The sequence below is a fragment of the Peromyscus leucopus genome, chromosome 4 (genome assembly GCF_004664715.2).
Source record: "Peromyscus leucopus breed LL Stock chromosome 4, UCI_PerLeu_2.1, whole genome shotgun sequence".
Lineage (NCBI taxonomy): Eukaryota > Metazoa > Chordata > Mammalia > Rodentia > Cricetidae > Peromyscus > Peromyscus leucopus.
Genome location: NC_051066.1, coordinates 26,384,278 through 26,394,600, shown reverse-complemented (window position 1 = coordinate 26,394,600; position 10,323 = coordinate 26,384,278). Strand labels below are relative to the sequence as shown.

Sequence of the window (10,323 nt, the reverse complement as noted above, 5' to 3'; positions counted from 1 at the left end):
GGTTCAGGCTCTGCCGCTTGCCTGAAGGAGAAGACAGGAACCCTAAAGAATGGCTGGTTTCCCTAGAAATGCTCCCTGGTGGACTGAAACTCCCCCTCCCCCGTTTCAAGTGTCTGTCTAAGGAAACCCCATATCCTTTTGTGACATCTCTTTTTCTTCCATCTTTCCAGATTTCCCTCTATTCATTTAGAAATATGCATATTCATAGTTAAGAAAAAGACTTTCTAGATTGTTGCTAGAGTTTTCCGCCTTGCCCACAGTCAGGACAAATCTCTGTCACCCGCCAGTCCCACAGCCGCTCAGACCCAACCAAGTAAACACAGAGACTTATATTGCTTACAAACTGTATGGCCGTGGCAGGCTTCTTGCTAACTGTTCTTATATTTTAAAGTAACTCATTTCTAGAAATCTATACTTTGCCACGTGGCTCGTGGCTTACCAGCATCTTCACATGCTTCTTGTGCTGGTGGCATCTGGCAGTCAGTCCTTCTGCCTTCCTGTCCTTTTATTTCTCCTCTCTGTTAGTCCCGCCTATCCTTCCTGCCTAGCCACAGCCGATCAGGTTTTATTTATTGATCAATCAGAACAACTTGACATACAGACCATCCCCCAGCACAGCCAAGTGCAGACCATCTCAAACACCTGCACTCAGGCCCATGGTCCTAATCATCCTCTATACGGACCTGCTGGGTAACGCCACAAAGAACCCAAGAAGGGCTCCCACAGGACATACAGATCATCCCACAGCACTAGATGATGCTACTTGTGAAACAGTCACCTTCTGCAGGAGACTGTCTTTATGTCTCATGTCTCATTTACAGTGGTAACCTTTTCTCCTCCATGATTCTGGTCTACTTCCCCTGAAATATTTTCTCCACAGTACTTACCAACATTACCATAAAAGATTTTCTCAATGATTATCTAGTCCCTGAATAGAAAGAAAAGCTCTACAATATCAGTGATTTGAGCTTTTACACTCTCTTCTGCATATATATGTGTATATATATGTATATACATACATACATATATATATATATAATGCTCAGAATAAGCTCTTGTACTTAGTGGTCATCAGTGAATATCTGAGTAGTGCTAATGCTAATGACGGTGAGCATCTTTGTCCCTTCTGCCCCCACACAAACTCTTCTCAAAGTACCAGTCCCACATGCATAGATATCCAAGGATGTGTCCAGACATGCAATCTAACCATGTTTTTTTGCATACCATAGAGAGAGACACACCCATGACGGCTCCTTCAGCTAGCTCTTCCTCCTTTGTTACCTTGACGCTCTTGGTACAATCACTTGAAGATTGCTGGCTGCTCCTTTAATTGGTTTCAGTCAAAGGCATCACTTTACTGCATAGGTCTCCTTTCGTGCTGTCTTTCCTGGGACCTTTTCTGCTGTCTCCATCAATGTTTTCTTCCTTATCATCTTTGACATCTTCCACATCATTGCTCTCATTCTTTCTCAGAACCAGTCAGCTGCTTCTCGGATTCTGACTTTGGGAAACAAACAAGCCTTGACACTAAAAACCATCTCCTTCAAGGCATAGTCCTGGATCCTATAAACATTCACTTCTTATTGTACATGGAAACTTTGAAACCAAGATGCCTAAACCTGCTAGGACCACTGGAAGTTCTTTGCACAGTAGTGGATTTGTGCACGGAGCTCTGTCAAAGGCTTCCTTCCTTAATATGTCACTCCAATTCTGTCTCGGAACCTGATGGTCTTTTACCTTCCATTGTAACCCCGGTGTTTAAAACCATTCCTTTTGCCCTTGTATCCATAAGCTTGATGCTTTGGGCCATCTCGCACAGGAGTAGGACTTTGAGTGACCTTTGGTCAGTTATGTGCTACTTCTGTTCATCTTCTCTTAGATGTTTCTATTCTTAAAGTTGGGGAGGTTTAACCAAAAGATTCACTCCATGCTGAAAGTCCCTGAGCCATCAACCTGGATTGAATAGGAAGGGGACAGTGAGAAGCTAGACACTTTGATCCATGGGTACTAACTAGAGTGCTGTATCTGCTGAAGGCAGAAACACAACTGATCATAAGATTTAGATAAACCATCTCTAGACTTGTGACACTTACTACCACTGTGTCTTCACTGTCCTAAACCAGCTTCTGGTACCCAAGAAGTCCTCCCTTCTCCAGCCAGACCTAAGCCATGGGATCATCTTCCTTAAAAATATACTTGTTTAAGGAGTTCTGTTTTTTGTTCCCTGAACAGGGCAGCATTGGACTCTCCTTACAGATAAGGGGGCTGGGAAAGTCCAGGGTCATTTTTTTTTTTTTGTCATTGGAATGAGATACTTTGCAGAGCTAAGTTCTCCTTGTGTATACTATCAGCCTTGGAGTATATAACATCTATTTGCCATTGAGAGCATCCTTGGGGAGCAAGAAGGCATGCTACATCACCCACTTTAACAGCAGCTTCTGGCCAGGTAAAAGCAGGGTGGAGGTGGTGAAGGGAGTGCTCACATACCATCTGCCTAATTGGAAGTCATGTTATGTTGTCAATACCTTGTCATCTCTGTGCATAACAAACAAGAGGTCTCTTGTACATGTATTAATTTAAAATTTTAAATGTCTGCAAGCAAACATTTATGGAGCATCTACTAGATAGAAAATGTTGGGAGGGAGATGGAAGCTCTGAAGATTATAATAAGTAAGACATGTTTGTTGTTCTTCAATGACCTTACTGTTTGTGGCGTGGGGTGGGGAAGTACGGAAATAATACCAAAGACTGTAAAGAAAAGATATATGACAGGTGATCAGTATGATAAGGATGGAGGGTGCTGGCATTATGTCTCTGATTTGAGAATTAGTGTAACAGTACATGCAGCTTGTATTTCTTTTGCAAAAGGAAGAATAAAAATTCTGTGATCTTTTTTTATAAGACTATTAAGCTAAACTACTTCCAACAACTTAGACAAATTTGGTTATTCATGAGAATAACACCTTTTCTAAAAGAAATAAAGTTAATTTTCTACTCTTCTGCAAAGGAGGTCATTAATTATACATTTTAGATTTCATCAATTTCAGTGAGATGAGACTAACATTTTAACTAGATGTCAAGGAAGACATAAGATACTAAGTTAAATACACTGGATGACAATAAGTGGTTATTAAAAACATAACTCATGTTTCTCTCATGACTTTCTCACTTGGGTGCCTGCTCAGAAGCCTGACCTTCACACTTAGTAGACAAGTTGATGTACAGAAATACCGTGAGTTTTAAACAAATGCTTCTAAATCATCCAGATATTTCCAGATTAAGGACAGATGGATAGATTTTTTTCTGTTCACTTTTCAAAAAGTAAAGAAAACCCAAACCTAACAATACCCCTGCCATCCTCAGTATTCTCCATCTTCCTGAAGAAGAACCAGCAGGCTTGCTCTGTTCCCGTTAGCAACTTACATTTTTGAGCTTGGAACTTGTCTTGAGTCACTTCGCATGTGACCCTGTGTTTTGAGGGTTCTCCTCACCAGCAAATAGTGGGAAACGAAGGGAGAAAAAGTTAAGAGCGTTAGTTGTTTTGGCATGCATGGTGAGCTTCCCCAGGTTGCCGTTCTGTGCTTGTCTGTACTGATTTTCAAAAATCGCCCTGTGTTTGGACAGCTCCCTCTGAGGCGGAGCTGGAGAAGCCACACAGCGCTCTCCCTGATGCTCCATGGGTGCCTGTAGCCAGCTTTCCTCCTTTATGCCATCTTCTGTTCGCTTGGCCCAGATTCACAAGTGGAGAAATTTTTCTTTCTCAAGTTCTTGTTTCTTAAGAAATCTAATGAAAATATTAATCCATTTGAATTGGTTTTATGAAACCAGAGGATAGTGGGAAGCATTTACTTTTCAATGAAGACTTAAGTTCATGACTTTCTAGACTATAGGTTTGGGATATAAAAGCTCTTTAAATCCTTTGAATTTATATATGTATATATAATATGTATATATAATTATACATGTATATATATATATATGAAATATATATGGATGAAATGAGCTTTGAGTAACTGTTCAAGACACTGCGTGGTGAAAGGTAGGTAACAGCTGTGTGCTCTGCTTTCTTGTCTCACCATCTATCATGTACATTCAGCAAAGAGGGAAAGGCCTGCAATGTGTGTGTGTGTGTGTGTGTATGTGTGTATGAGAGAGAGAGAGAGGGGGGGGAGAATCATAAAAGTCAAGATAGGAAACCAGACATCTTTGATTTAGGTTCATCAAAAGTATTTAGGTCATTATAAACATTTCCCTACATTTTTTTTTCAGTGCTAAGAAGTGAACCCAGAGCCTCATAATACAGGTAAGCACTCTTCCATGGAGCTATGTCCCACCTATCTCCCTATATTCACATCTCTCTCTCTCTCTCTCTCTCTCTCTCTCTCTCTCTCTCTCTCTCTCTCTCTCTGTATTTTCTTTGTCTCTGTTGGGTTTTGCATTTTCAGAGATGTGGCTACTATGTTCTACTTTTTGTTTCTCTGTCCAGAATCTAGTTCTCTACTTGTCATGACCATGTGATAGGTAACTGTCACCAGACTGACCGTTTCCCCTCGAGTGGCAGACTGAACTTGGTCCTTGTTCTATCTTGTTTTTGCTTTTATCTTTTTTCCCCTTGGTGTTGCTCTGTGAAAAATTGGTGACCTTAATCTTCAGTGTGGTGCAGAAGGGAAAAGAGATGGCTACAGTTGACACAAATTTGAAATAGCAAGGAAATGGGTCACACAGATGGGTAGCAACAATGTGGCGGCTTCCTGAGTAAAAGAAGCCTGTGTTTCTTAAGTGGCCACCTAAGTGTCACTTTTTATTCTGCCTCCAACTATCACACGTTTGATTTTCCTCAGAGTGGTTTTGAAAGACCTCGCACAAGAAACTCATCATTTAAAAATGCATAGTTACAGCTTTGCCCCATCTTTTCAATGTTATACACAGACATTAAACAAGATTTCTATTAAATGTGCCTGAAGTCGAGGAGATAAATTCCCAGGGTATGAAGGGGCAAGAAAAGACCTTTTGTGTTTTTAAGAAGTAGCAGCAATTGCAATTTTGTAGATTTTGGAAAGCTTCCCTTCTCTCCTTTTTCATTCTGTCATCATTTTTTGCTTTATTAGAAAACAAGAACCCATCTGTTTTTTATATGAAAAGAAAATGTTTTTTAGTTGTATTTATATGCAAGCCAATAATTCTAAGCAACATGGTTAGCCTGAGACAATACATAAATGATTTCAAGAAAGTATTTGTAAGTGGCATCTACCATTCACATTTTCAGCTCTTTTTGCTTTTGCACTTTGGAGGGTGTGTCATAGAATCCTTCTTGATTTCCCAATTGCTATTAATTTTTATTATGATTATTGCTGAGGAAAAGTCAGTAGACAAAGAAGAGCCATTGTGTAAATGAGGAAATTTATACTAGCCTAGCATCCCCTTTGATTTTGACTTATTTCTCAGAAGGGCAAGTGAATAAACCTAGAATTTTTTTTTAATTGCCATTTTCTTCCAATAAAAGGCTACACTTGGACAGCATAACTTTCAGTTAGATCAGAAAAAAAAAATCTGGCTTTTCAATCTCATGCAGATTTTTCCCACATAAGTATATTGTAATGTGGGATTTGAACATAATAATTCCAGCACATGAAATATTGGAAATGCTACTGACTCTCACTGGTTAAGCTCTGGATATTGTTATATATTAATGGAGTTTTTTTCATCTGAATCTGATAAATGTTAATGGAATAGACATTGTTAATGTAATTCTTGACTGTATATATTGTATATACTTACTGGATAGTTTTTCTTGTATTAGTTATAAACTTTTTAAATTTTAGACAAAAAGGGGAAATGTTGTGATATTGTGTTCCCCAAAATATTGTACACCCTAATAAACTTATCTGGGGTCAGAGAACAGAACAGCCAATAAATACAGAGGCTAGAAAATGGTGGCACTCATGCCTTTAATCCTAGCATTCCAGAGGCAGATATCTACCTGGATCTCGGTGTGTTCAAGGATACAGCCAAGCATGGTGACTCACATCTTTAATTCCAGAAAGTGAGCCTTTAATCCCAGGGAGTGATGGCAGAAAGCAGAAAGGTATATAAGGCGTGAAGACCAGATCTAGAGCTTTTAGCTGGTTAAGCTTTCAGGCTTTGAGCAGCACAGTTCAGCCAAGATCCATTTTGATGAGGACTCAGAAGCTTCCAGTCTGAGGAAACAGGATTGGCTGAGAAGTTGGCAAGGTGAGGTTAGCTGTGGCTTGTTCTGTTTCTCTGATCTTCCAGCATTCACCCAATACCTGGCTCTGGGTTTGATTTTATTAATAATACCTTTTAAGATTCATGCTACAAAGGAGAGGATACTGGTCATATGGATGAGATGGAGGAAGAAAATGGAATGAGACAAGGAAGAAAATACAATATGCATTTAACACTTTTCCCTCGTTTATAACCTAGTCGTCATAGGGTTTTTTTTAAACCTGTAATTGGTATTCAGAAATAAGAAACCAACACACAAGGCAATAAATACTAGCCCTATCCAGTTAAAAACTTCTCTTTTAGCTTATTAACACAGCTTGGAAGCCCAAGATAGTATAGAATTATTGGTGAAACTAGTATGCAGTTTAGAAATATACTTGTTTACTGTTTTATTTAGGATTAACTGTTGCATATGAATATTAAATTTGTACCTTCAAATATAGCCATAGTTAAATCCCTAGAGATACTGATAGATACTGCTTAACCTTTTTTTTTTTAAAAAAAATATTAACTGACACATTTTCTTCAAAACATATGGTAAATGATGTGACCAAGGAATCAGAGTCCTGTGCTGTGAATGTATGTCTGCTTTCCACACCAGGGAGTTGAGTTTACTAGCATCTGAGGGTTTCAAACAGAAGCTGCCCACTAGCTAGCCTAGTAAAGTCCACAGGTTTTTTTTTTTTTAATGCCCAAAGAAGTGGTTAAACACGGATAAAATCCTGCATTTACCTACAGTCATTCCTTTTCTTACTGTTCATCATGTGGTTGCCATGCTTGGTTTATAAATTAATTAGAGTTTTTAGCTGCAAGCCATGGATTCCATTGTGGATAATTTAAAGAGAAAAAAGGCTTATCAATGTATTTTGGGTATATCTCAAAATCAAGGGTCACTGGGTCAAGTTAGAATGTAGCATGTTGTGGTGATATTTTATTTGTGGTTTGATAAATAAAGCTTGCCTGGAGATCAGGCTGAAAAGGCCAACCATTTTAAGTAAACAAGAAGTCAGGCAGCACACACCCTTAATCTCTTAGCAGTCGAGATCTCTGTGTATTTAAGGCCACACTAAGGAACAGAGCTAAGTGTGGTGACACACGCCTTTAATCCCAGTACCAACCCTAGAGACCTAGAGGTCTGTACAGACAGACAGACAGTGACAGAGCTGTTTAGGCAGAGGAAGTGAGGTAGCTGGGCTAGGAGCCAATGAGAGGGCAGAAAAGCAAAGCATATAAGCCTGGGTAGACAGGAAGTCATGTTCTTTGGAAGCTCCAGAGTTGGTGAGGTGAGGTTAGTTCGTGGCTTTCCATAGTTCCTTGATCTCTCTAAGGCTTTAACCCAGATTTATGGCTCCATGTTTTTTATTTAATAAGACCATTTAGAAATTTGTCTATATTGTTTTGTTATATGTAATTTTAATAGATTAAGGTTAAAACCTTCCTTTTGTTTAGACAGAAAAGAGGAAGTGATGGGGGAAAGACTTTAGGAAGTCTTTCTATATGCTGCAAATATGTGTTGCTCTGATTGGTTGATAAATAAAGTCATTTGGCCTTTGGCAAGGCAGCTTAGAGACAGGTGGTAAATTCAAAGGGAGAAACAGGGAGAAGGTGGGGAGAGACGACAACAAGCTGTCCAAGGAGCAACATGTAATGCGATGCAGGTAAAGCCATGGAACATGTGGCGACACATAGATTAATAGTTATGGGCTAATTTAAGATATAAGAGCTAGCTAGCAAAAGCTTGAGCCATGGTCATGCAGTTATAATTAATATAAGCCTCTGTGTGTTTACTTGGGGGAACGTGAGTGGGAGAGATTTGTCCCGACCGCCGGCAGGCTGGGACACAGGAAACCATCCGACTACAGCATACTCCATCAATATTACTGGGAGCTCCACTCCCTACAGTACAGAGATTTCAGTCCAAGATAGTATCACCCACCCCCTTTTACCATTTATGCTGGCTGCCACATGTAGAAATCAATGGTGGACACCTTCTGTAGAACCAGATGCCACCACTGCCATGTCCCCAGGCAATCTTTCTGTGCGTGACTACTGTTTCTATACTGCTACTTTCCACATGTTTTAGATTTGGGGTTTGCTCTGGCTGTGTCTGCTTTGTTCAGCCTAGGTCTGATGCATGGTGATGGCAAGTAAGTCTAGAAGAAGTGGTGTCTTTTGTTTTATTCTATGTGGTCAAGGCTGAATTCATGGTGTGAGAATTAATCAAAGCAGTGACAGTGTTTAAGATATGAGGCAGCTCAAATTAATAACATTCCAAAGGGTCTGACTAAAGAAACTCAGTGAGTAGTTATGTTTCTAGCGCCAGGCATGGTTTCCTTCTTGTTGAGTGGGTCTTAAGTTCAATTAGACAACAGTTGCCTACTAACAAGATATGCACGCCACTACTGCAACCTAACGGTTATTGTGCCATGTTGGTCACTGTTGTGTCTCATAAGTATTATAGCTGGATAGGACTGTTGGTTGCCTCCCTGCTTTGGAAACTTGCATGTTCCAGAAGCTAGTCCTCAGAGAAGGGATATCTAGGTCAGCTCTAGCTCAGGATTCTCTACGCCCTGTTTCTGAACTTCTTAGTGCTAGTGAATTTATGGTTAGTTGAAAAGAATCTACAACTACTAAATTTTTAAAAATTAATTAATTTACTAAATTAATTTACTAAACTAGCATAATCTATAACAGCAATCTATAAACATTTGTCATTATACCCACAGATAAGTGTAGTCTTCAACTCTCATCAATGAAACTTCTCTTTGCTACAGATAGAGACTACTCCAGAAAATCACAGCTAATCAAAATGTAAAGTTGTAGAGCCCAGTTCTGATGTATACATTTAGAAAACACTATCACACCTAAGGCTCACGGAATGTTGTGTACAGGGGATTGAAAAGATTGTAAGAGCCAGAGGATCAGGGAGTTTTCTATGAGATTGTGTCTCCTGGTAACATTAGACGCTACACCCACAAAGTCCAATGCACATGACTGTCAAAAGTGAGTTGAAAGACACCAATGGATACGCCATATTGGAGGAGAAAAAGCCCACAAGGCCTCAGCCCTACCCAAAGAACAACAGCTAACCAAGGAAAGCTGGGAGCAGGAGAGGTGGTCTTCCTCAAGGAAGAGAACACTAACTGCTTGTCCAGTGCCAATGGTCAGTCCTGAAAACATACAGGACTGTATATGGACTAATGGGTTATATTTAGGAATATATAAGCATATACAAATACCTATATGCATGCAAAACAACAGAGCATGGGGAGGGGCGTATGGGAGGGTTTGGAGGGAGTAAAGGGAAGGGAGAAATGTTGTAATTAAATTTTAATCTCAAAAATTAAAAAATAAAATAAACTCAGTGAGTGTACATTGATTTTTGAGATGAGATAACCATTAAAATTCATGCTATATTCACAGGTATGCTCACTGCAAACTGGGAATAAGGTTTTTTTTTTTTTTTGAAACTTGATATGTGGAACTTGGCCAAATTATAAATTCTAAGTTTATAACATTCAAAATACTACAGAATAAAATAAGCATGAAATATACACATCTTATGAAGACAGTGACAAAAATACCAAAGGACTTGAAAAGAAGCAAGAGATAAAAAGGGTCCTTTGGCTAAAAACACCTATTCCATTTGAGGATGAAAGTGATCTCCAACTCCATCTATAAGGCAATGATGATGCTAATCAAACCACAAGTGGGTTTGGGGGAAGCAAGTTGACTGACTTAATGATTTGGATCATAAATATATCACCAATGTTTTTAAAATCATCATCAGTGGGTTTGATAACAATAAAGGATTGGAGAGATATCTTAGTGGACACAATGCTTGCTGCCCAAGAATGGAGACCACAGTTTGGATCTCTAGCACCAATGTAAAAAGAAACAACCAAGGGATATGGTGGTGTGCATCTGTAACCATAGTGCAGAAGTGAGAATTGGGGTGTGTGTGGCTGTGGAGACAGGGAAAACCCTGGATCTTGTTGACTACCCTGTCTAGACAATTACTGAGTGCTGGGTTTAGTGAGCAACTGTCTCAAAATATAAGGTTAACTTAACAGCAAT

The 10,323-nt window shown here is 39.4% G+C and overlaps 1 long non-coding RNA gene across 1 annotated transcript; it reads left to right on the top strand.

Annotated features, from left to right (window-relative positions):
• Nucleotides 1-1,770: 1,770 nt before the first annotated feature.
• LOC119087756 lies at nucleotides 1,771-4,354 on the top strand. Its single transcript, XR_005091230.1, has 3 exons — nucleotides 1,771-1,843; nucleotides 2,352-2,446; nucleotides 4,270-4,354. It is a non-coding gene; the product is annotated as an uncharacterized LOC119087756 (long non-coding RNA).
• The last annotated feature ends 5,969 nt before the right edge of the window (nucleotides 4,355-10,323 follow it).